At 44.7% G+C, this 9,251-nt stretch overlaps 1 protein-coding gene across 1 annotated transcript in view; it reads left to right on the top strand.

The window, feature by feature from the left end:
* Positions 1-4,875: 4,875 nt before the first annotated feature.
* The window catches only part of prrc2c (proline-rich coiled-coil 2C), an 88,243-nt gene continuing 83,867 nt past the window's right edge, over positions 4,876-9,251 (top strand). The window contains exon 1 of the mRNA XM_078561586.1: positions 4,876-5,200. The gene's annotated coding sequence lies outside the window, so the exon portion shown is untranslated. The remainder of the gene's footprint in view (positions 5,201-9,251) is intronic.

Raw genomic sequence — 9,251 nt, 5'->3', positions numbered from 1 at the left:
CGAAATGGGTTAGACAGTACTGGGGATACATGCACATAAGTGACAAATACACAGAACTGGGTTAGCCACTAAAAAGGACTTTTTGCAGAGAGGCACCAACCTCCGGGAGAAGTTGCTGGCAGTAGCAATGTTTAAGTAATCAGAAAGGATCTAAATGAGTTCTAGATGAGAGTAGTAGGTGGATTATTGGGGACCCAGTCACCAGAGTCTTCTGGAGCTTGGATTTGGAGGTCCTACAGGAAGTTCCAATATTTTTTATTCTTGAATTGGCATTTTGTTTTCAATTTTTTTTAGGTCTCTCCTAGAGGTGTGGCTTCTTTTTTTTTGAGGGGAAGGTGAGGAAAGGTGGCGGTGGAAGTGTGCAGAAGTTGCACCGTGCTGGGGATGGAACAGGTTCAATGGACTGGCTGATCATTTCCTGTCCTCTTCCATATGCATGTTTGCAATGAATACTTGGTAAACAAAAGATGCTCAATATCGCCTTCTTAAATTAAAAGTGGCTGAATGCATAACTCATAAATTACGGTTAATAAATCATACCCAATTTCAGAAACTGATAGAAAAATGTGTTTCATTGTCAGTCTTTAAGCATTCTGTAATTGAACTGCTGCGTTAGGTGATTTTAAAAAAAGACACATTTCTATTTATTTTGGCAGAGATTTTCCATTCTGCACAAGTGTGAGGGGTGTCAATATAGTTAGAGGTCCAAGATTTTAAAAAGGTGATTGTTGCATTAGTGGAGTTGGACTACAAAATCATTTACGTGGGAGGGAACTGGAAGAGGAAATCTATCAACAGATCAGGAATACAAATATGATTAACGACATTATTGCTATGGGAGATTGTAATTACTCATTCATTGAAGCAGGAGAAAGTAATAGGAAAGAAAAGGAATGGGATTCCTAAAATGTGTGCAGGACTTCACATAGGCCTACAAAGGGAGGAAAAATGCTAGATCTAGCTATGTGATGGAACAGATCAGGTAGATCAGTTAAGTGTGGATGAGTGGCATGGGGCAGAATTTTCCATTTGGCCCGGCAGGCAGAGCAGGCACGGGCCCGATTGCCGCCCTCGTTCGGGTCCGCACCGCCATTTTACGCGGGCGGGCCAATTAAGGCCCGCCCAGTGTATTTCCCAACTCCCATGGAGAGAGGGAGTGTGCAGGCAGTGGCGGGCGTGTACAGACCACCGGGTCCAATGGCGACCCGGCAGTCTGTTTAAAAGAAGAAACAAAAACAAAAACAGAAATACCTGGAAAAACTCAGCAGGTCTGGCAGCATCGGCGGAGAAGAGCAAAGTTGACGTTTCGAGTCCTCATGACCCTTCAACAGAACTAAGTAGAAATAGGAAAGGGGTGAAATATAAGCTGGTTTAAGGGGGGGGGGGGGGGGGGAAGAAGGGGGGGTGGGAGGGTTGTTGGGACAAGCAAGCAGTGATAGGAGGAGATAACCAAAAGATGTCAGACAAAAGAACAAAGAGGTGTTAAAGGTGGTGATATTATCTAAAAGAATGTGCTAATTAAGAATGGATAGCAGGACAAGCAAGGTAGCTCTAGTGGGGTGGGGTGAAATAAGCGATGGGTGGAATACATTTAAAAATAATGGAAATAGGTGGGAAAAGAAAAATCTATATAAATTAATGGAAAAAACAAAAGGGAGGGGGAAGAAACGGAAAGGGGGTGGGGATGGAGGAGGGAGTTCAAGATCTAAAGTTGTTGAACTCAAAATTCAGTCCGGAAGGCTGTAAAATGCCTAGTCGGAAGATGAGGTGCTGTTCCTCCAGTTTGCATTGAGCTTCACTGGAACAATGCAGCAAGCCAAGGACAGACATGTGGGCAAGAGAGCAGGGTGGAGTGTTAAAATGGCAAGCGACAGGGAGGTCTGGGTAATGCTTGCAGACAGACCGGGAAGCTCAACTGCACATTCATGGAGTGGAAGCCCCTCCTGTTGACGAAGGCACCGGCCTCACTTGCTGGTGCCTTGATGGCCACATGTGTACAGTCTATTGCACCCTGGATGCGGGGGAAGCCAGCAATGGCCGCGAAGTCTCTGGCTCGCTGTGTCTGCCTTGCCTGGTCCCAATGGAAGCGGATGAAGGTCAATGCCCGTCTGAACAGAGCGTCTGTGACCTGCTTGACACAAGTGTGGACAGCTGATTGGGAGACACTGCAAAGATCACCCACTGACCCCTGGAAGGAGCCAGAGGCATAGAAGTTGAGGGCAACTGTGACCTTCAGAGCCACTGGCATGGCGATCTCAGGCCCAATCATCTGACTATGGTTGACTATCTCCCTTGAGAGATGGAGCCTCCTTCGGCATTGCACCTCAGACATACTGAGGTAACTGCTTTGCCACCTGTATACCCTGGCTGCAAGATAGTGGTGTCTTCTGCGGCCCTTCTGTTTTCGACTGCCTCTTGGCCCTGCGCCCCTTTTGCCTGCTCCTGTATTCCCAAAAGTGGCTACCCTGGAGGCTGAATGTGTACTCCTGGCCACCTCCCCATTCTCGCCCTCCCTCCCTCCTCACAGGAGCTGCCTCCAGTGGACAGATCTGCTCCCATACCCAGGCTAAGGGAAGGCTTCTTGAAACCTGCAGGCCCGGAAAAGATTCCTAACTGCAGAGTGCTGACCTGAAGGTTAAGAGTCCAGAAAAAGCAGCTGGGATGCGTTCTGAAGTACTGCAGATCACACAGGCAAGTTTGAAAAACTTTCAACAATAAATACTTCACAGAGCAGATTCACGACCCCACTGAGCCCTCTCATCCCACCCGTGGATGAGGTTAATACAAATGTCTCCTGCCTGTCTGCCTGGTGCGCCCATGCATTGACCCGAAGATCGCACGGGTGCCGAAAAATCGGTGTCAATTGAACACTAAAGGGCCTTAAGCAGCCCATTAATTAATGGCGGGCGCACGTCGGAATTCATTGCACGCCCGCCCAGCGAAATATCACGATGGCGTGTGATGATGTTGGGACGCTCGCCCGACGTCACCGCGCGCCATTTTACGTGCGGACTTGGTGAACCCACCCACCCCCCCCCCCGCACTTCAAACAGAAAATTCTGCCCATGGTGTCTATATTATGGTGATATTTATGTTCCAAATGTAAAGATAAAAAGGTAATCCAAAGGACACCAGGCTGGCAATGTGGTTGACTTTAGAAAGATGAGTAAGCTGGCTGAGATGAGGTAGAGAGAGCAATTGGCACGCAGGACTGTGGTAGGATATTTGAGCAAAAAGATAGTTTACAAGGTTGAAGAGTAAATACCTGTGTTGTGGTACAACACTAGGGGAAGCATTTCTTGCACATGTCCAGCTACAGTCGCAGTGAGTCAAGTCTGTGACTTCATTATTTGCAACTAGACAGACATCTTAAATTAAGTTTTGAGATGAAAACTGAAACCTGGTATTCGGACGAAACTTAAAACTTAAAACTTAAAAATGTTAGGATTGACTGTTCCCCAAAATGTTTTGTTCATTTATCAGTCAATATTAATAAAATTCTCATCAGAAATACATCAGGGTATTGCTTGTGTAATAGGACTTTTTGCAGATGCTATTATAAAAGCCAGAAATAGAATTGACATTTCAGGTCGAATACCTTTCATTAGAAAGGTTCTTTTATTTAACGCTAACTCCTGCCGCCAACTAGAAAGGCACAGAAATATTATAAAAATTTTATTTTTAAAAAATTGATAGATTCTTTGGTAAATAAATAATGATCAGTATTAAGTAAAAAAAGAATCACCCTATGTGGGGTTCAAGACCATTTCTCTGGGCTTAAGAGCCCCGTTAACTACCAACTGACCTATTCAGGAACTGTTATCATAACGCCTTTCCAACAGTCAGAAGACTGTTACCTAAACCTGCAATAACTATTTCCGCTTTGTATATCTGTAATCAATTGCAAATTCAAGAAGTTTATCCCCAATAATATAGCAGAAATCTGAATTGAGATTAGATACTCTGCAGCCACACACGTGCCTCTAAATGCCACCAAATGGAAGGGTGTCAGCATCAGTTGCGCATGCACTGGTCGACATAGTGCGGGCTGAATGTGCATGTATTTCTGGTGCCTTCCTAGTTGGCGGCAGGAGTTAGTGTTAAATAAAAGAACCTTTCTAATGAAAGGTATTCGACCTGAAATGTCAATTCCATTTCTGGCTCCACAGACGTTCCCCGAGTATTTGCAGCATTTTCTGTTTTCATTTCAGATTTCTGGCAACTGCGGTATTTATTTTTGATTACAAAGCGTCTCCTTTTTAAAGGGGCACAAACAATAAAGTTCAAATTGTAAATTACAAAAGGAAACTACAAAATTAATCATACTATAATATTATTTCATTGCAGCATACAAAATTCCGACGGTAGAATGCAGGAAAGATGTTTCCCCCATGGCAGGGGCATCTACAACTAGGGGACACAGCCTCCAAATAAGGGGTAGGCCATGGAGGACTGAGATGAGGAGGAATTTCTTCACTTGGAAGGTGGTGAGTTTTTGGAATTCTCTACTCCAGAGGACTGGGGAGGTTCAGTCATTATGTATGTGCAAGACAGAGTTCGACAGATTTCTAGACATTAAGGTTATCAAGGGAGATGGGGATAGTGCAGTAAAATGGCGTTGAAGGAGATCAGCCATGATCCAATTGAATGACAGAGGAGACTCGAAGGTCCGAATGGCCTCCTCCTGCTCCTATTGTTCTCAGTGGAACCAAACCACCAGAGAGAAAGCCCTCCACGATCACACTTCAATTTAACAACATTTACCCTCACTTCTCCAAAGCACAACAGGATGCAATGACGTCCATCGTGAGCCGTCGGACGTGGTTAAGCAGAACAGCGGCTACGTCAGTGCGCAGGCCGCCGGGGGGGGGGGGGGGAGGCAGCGCGCTGACGTCAGCGCGCCGACGTCAGCGCGCCGGCGTGCGTACGCAGGCCAGCAGCGCGCTGACGATAGTGCGCCGGCCGCTGGCGGGCGGCCATCTTTGCGAGTCGAAGCAGCGACTGATGCGAGGGAAGTAAGGGGGGGGGAGAAATTGAAGAAGCGAGAGAAACTGACTGACAGCTTCTTCATCGTCGGACCGGCTCTCCAAAGCACCGGCCCCGAACCACATCCGCCGCCTTTACCGACACATTTCCCACCGCGTCTTATCTTCTGAGGGAATTGGGAGAAACAGAAAGCGGAGAAACAGCGGACGCCGAGGTAAGGCGGCGAATGCGGCCCGGGCCCTGGGCCACCGCCTGACAACCCCGGGGGGGGGGTGGGGGGGGGTGCGCTGGCGGCTTTCCCCGCGCCCCCGCTCTGAGACTGCGGGCATTCCCTCCCCCCCCCACCGGGTGGGTTGCCGGGATGCCCCCCCCCCCCTCCCCTCCCCTCCTTTCCATTGTGTCTGCCCGGGTTGACCATCCGCGGCCGTGGTTTCTGGTGGCAAAGGCCGGCGGTTGCCGCACTGCAGCTTTGTCTCCCAGGCTTCCTCAGCCCGCAGCAGCAGCCGGCCCCCTCAAACTCGACGCCGAGGCCTACTCCGCTTGGCGTGGGATGTGCCGCCTTGGTTTGACAATGCGTGTGTTTTCTATCGTGCGCTCAATTTCCAGCAGCAACAAAAGCGTCGGGGTGTTAAATCCAAAAGGGCATTTCAGGTTACATAATCTTTGTGTGAGAGAGAGAGAGAGAAAGGAGGAAAGATCGGGGGGTTTTTTTTGTGTGTCTCTCCACCCCCCCCCATTGCAGCAATGCAGCAGAGTTTTGGATTGATTTTTAGAAATGAGCTTTATAATACATATTTGGATGGAAGATCTTAGTTGTAGTTTGGTAAGCCGCTTAGTTTTAACGCTCCCGTCTTTTTGAGGATGCCTTTGTCCCCGAGGAAAGGCAGAGTTACGGAAGAGGAAGCGTGATTATGTTGGGGCCTTCTCAGCAGGATGCAGCATGCATATGGATATTTTACTGTTCGTTGGGTGACCGAGATATGCTGCATACATAGCTGGACGAACCAGAGCCTACGACTTCGTTTTTTTTTAAGGGCTCTTTCTTAGTTGACATTAATGTGCAATTTTACACCGATCGTTGCTGTAAATTGTTTTAGAGCCGAGCTTTTTAAAGTATTCTTTCCAGTAATTATCCTCTGAATCAGAAAAGTATTAAAAAAAACCTGCTTGTGCGAATGGATATACTAAACATTTTAAATCATGAATTTTGAAGGAAAGCTCTGAACTTTTGATGCTTTGACGCGGCCATTAAAAAATCTCCAATGTTGTTCACAATATGTTGGCTTCAGAACTTTTATTTTGTAAAGCTTTGCACATTTCTACTACTTCAATGGATAAGGTAATGAGCTATGCCGATCTCCAGTATCTGTGCTTAAAAAGATTGTTATTTAAATTCTCCCGGGCTAAGCAAGGGGAAAATAGTCCAGAAGGATCATCTTATTGTCCAGTTACTGTTCCTCAGAAGAGTGGGTAAATGGACATTGGCTGAGTGCAGAATCGGAATCCATTGTGATGTTTTCTTTTAGTTGAAGGGCCTTGCTGTCTGCGCACACAATTGAAGGAGGAAGCTATTCACCACATCGCCTTTGGTGGCTCCTTGGGGCCATCAACTCTTCCACTTTTCTGCTTCTTGCCTATAGTATTTAATATCTTTCAAGGGTCTAATTTTTCCTTTCATACCACGGTTTCATTTTTGTTATATTCTTTCATGGGATGTAGGCATCACTGGCAAAGCCAGTATTTGTTGCCCACCTTTAATTACCTTTCAACTGAGTGGCTTGTTGGGCCATTTCAGAGGGCAGTTAAGAGTCAGCCACATTGCTGTGGGTCTGGAGTCACATATAGACCAGACCAGAAGTAGGGCAGATTTCCTTCCCTAGAGGACATTAGTGAACCAGATAGGTTTTTATGACAATCACTGATAGTTGTAATGCTCACCATTACTGAGACTAGCTTTATATTCCAGATTTGTTAATTCCACCAGTTGCCATGTTGGGATTTGAATCGCCGTCCCCAGAGCATTAGCCTGGGCTTCTGGATTTCTAATCCAGTCACATTACCACGATGCCACCATCTCCCCATTTGTGATGCAAACATAAGAAATAGGAGCAGAAGTAGGCCATTCAGTCCCTCGAGCTTCCTCCACCATTCAATAAGATCATGGCTGACCTGTTTGTGTTTTGAGTTCTACAATCCCATCTACCCCCGATACCCTTTGGTTCCCTTGCCTAACAGGAATCTATCTACATCTGCCTTAAAAATATGCAGAGACCCCATCTCCACCGCCTTCTGAGGCAGGGAGCTCCAAAGTCTCACAACCCTCTTGAGAGAAAACATTTCTAAAACTAATTCTAAAACAATGAAAAAGCATTCTATATCATAATATACCTGGAGAAATCCATAACATCTGACTTTTTCTTTTAGAACAAATCTTGTACATGTGCTGACTGCAGAAATATTATAATTTTACACACTTAAAATCATAGAATGATACCGAAGGGTCCCTTTTAAGAGAGCTAACCCCTGCTCTTTCCTTCTAGCCTTGCAAAATTTTTCCCTTCAGACATTTATTTAATTCCCTTTTGAAAGCTATGTTGGTTCTATTCGATTTTTTGCCCTTGTCTCCAGTAAACACAATTTTAGTTTTGAAAATGTATCACATTCTAGTATTGTTCTAGTGATTCTTATGTTGCATCCTTAGAATCATTCCCAGCTTCCTTTCTATAGTGAGTTGCCCAAAACTACAGCCTAGGCAATGTGTTCGTTGTCACTTTCTTGCTCTTCTGCTTGCTATTGAATATATTGATCCCAAGTCTCTTTTGCATGTTTTATTGCCATCTGAACTTGTTTTAAAGATTATATCTATGTCCCGAGCTCTCTTTTGCTCCATGTATTTTGGTTCTGTTCCTTTTCCATTAATTTGCATTTTCCTGACATCTGTCCATGTTTCTAAGTAACAGCTCAATTATTTTTGCATTGTTCTTTTAGTCACGCCTTTGGTATCACTAGCAAATTTGATATTCTCGATGTCCAAGCCCTTATGGAGGGCAGCCTCAGCACCAGCACCGCCATGGAGGACGCCACTGGCTTCACCTACTCAATTAGAGAAATATCAATTTACTTCAACATTGACTATAACCATCCCTCTGTCAATACTGGCACTTTGCGTTTAATACTGTGGGAATTATTCTTAGCAGTAACACTCTTCAGTCGCACTTTAGTAGATGCTTTTTGGATGATCATGTGCCATATTCATTTTGACCACAGGAACAGGCATTAACTATTCAGCCCATTAAGCTTGTTCAACCATTCAATGTGAGCATAGATGATCTGTTGTCCCACATCTCTGATACTTTTGCCTTTCAAAACCATATTGATCACAGTCTCCAAAATTTCAATTCACCCAGAGTCAATATCTTTGAGAGATTCGTTCCAGAATTCCACACCTTTGCCATACAATGATACATCACAGAAAGAGGCCATATCTATTGTATTGTTCTAGTGATTCCTATGTTGCATTCTTACAATCATTCCCAGTTTCCTTTCTATAATGAGTTGCCCAAAACTACAGCCTAGGCAATGTGTTCATCATCACTTTCTTGCTCTTCTGCTTGCTATTGAATATATTAATCTCAAATTTCTTTTGCACTTTTTATTGCCATTCGAACTTGTTTTAAAGATTACATCTATGTCCCGAGAACTCTTTTACTCCATATATTTCATCATTTCTATTTGAAAGAGCTATCTGTTCCCTGCTCTTTTCCCATAGCCTTGCACATTTTTCCCACATCAAGTATTTAACATATTCAATTCTCCCGTGAAAGTAATTATCCAATCTGTTTCCACCACTCTTTCAGACTGTGCATTAAGATTATCTTTAACTCGCTACATTTATTTAAAAGAAAATTATCTCCCCTCTGCTTCTTTGCCAATTATGTCAAATCTGTGCTCTCTAGTCACCAACCTTCTACTATTGGTAGCAATTTCTCGTTATTTGTTCTATCAAAGCCCTTCATGATTGTGAACACTGAGGTTAAATCTCACTTTAAGCTTCCCTGCTCTAGGGAGAGCAATTCCAGCTTCTCTAGTCTTTCCACACAACTGAAGTACCTCATCCCTTGTACCGTTCTAGTAAGTCTCCCCGAACTTGCTCCAAGGCCTTGGCATCTGAAAGTATGCATTACCCCAGCTGAGACCTGACCAGTGACTTTACAAAGATTTAACATAACTCCATGCTGTTGTGTACTCTATGCTTCTGTTTATAT

The sequence above is a fragment of the Cetorhinus maximus genome, chromosome 17, assembly GCF_964194155.1.
Source record: "Cetorhinus maximus chromosome 17, sCetMax3.hap1.1, whole genome shotgun sequence".
In the NCBI taxonomy this organism is placed as follows: domain Eukaryota; kingdom Metazoa; phylum Chordata; class Chondrichthyes; order Lamniformes; family Cetorhinidae; genus Cetorhinus; species Cetorhinus maximus.
The sequence above is the reverse complement of the archived record's forward strand: the minus strand, read 5'-3'. Positions and strand labels throughout refer to the sequence as shown.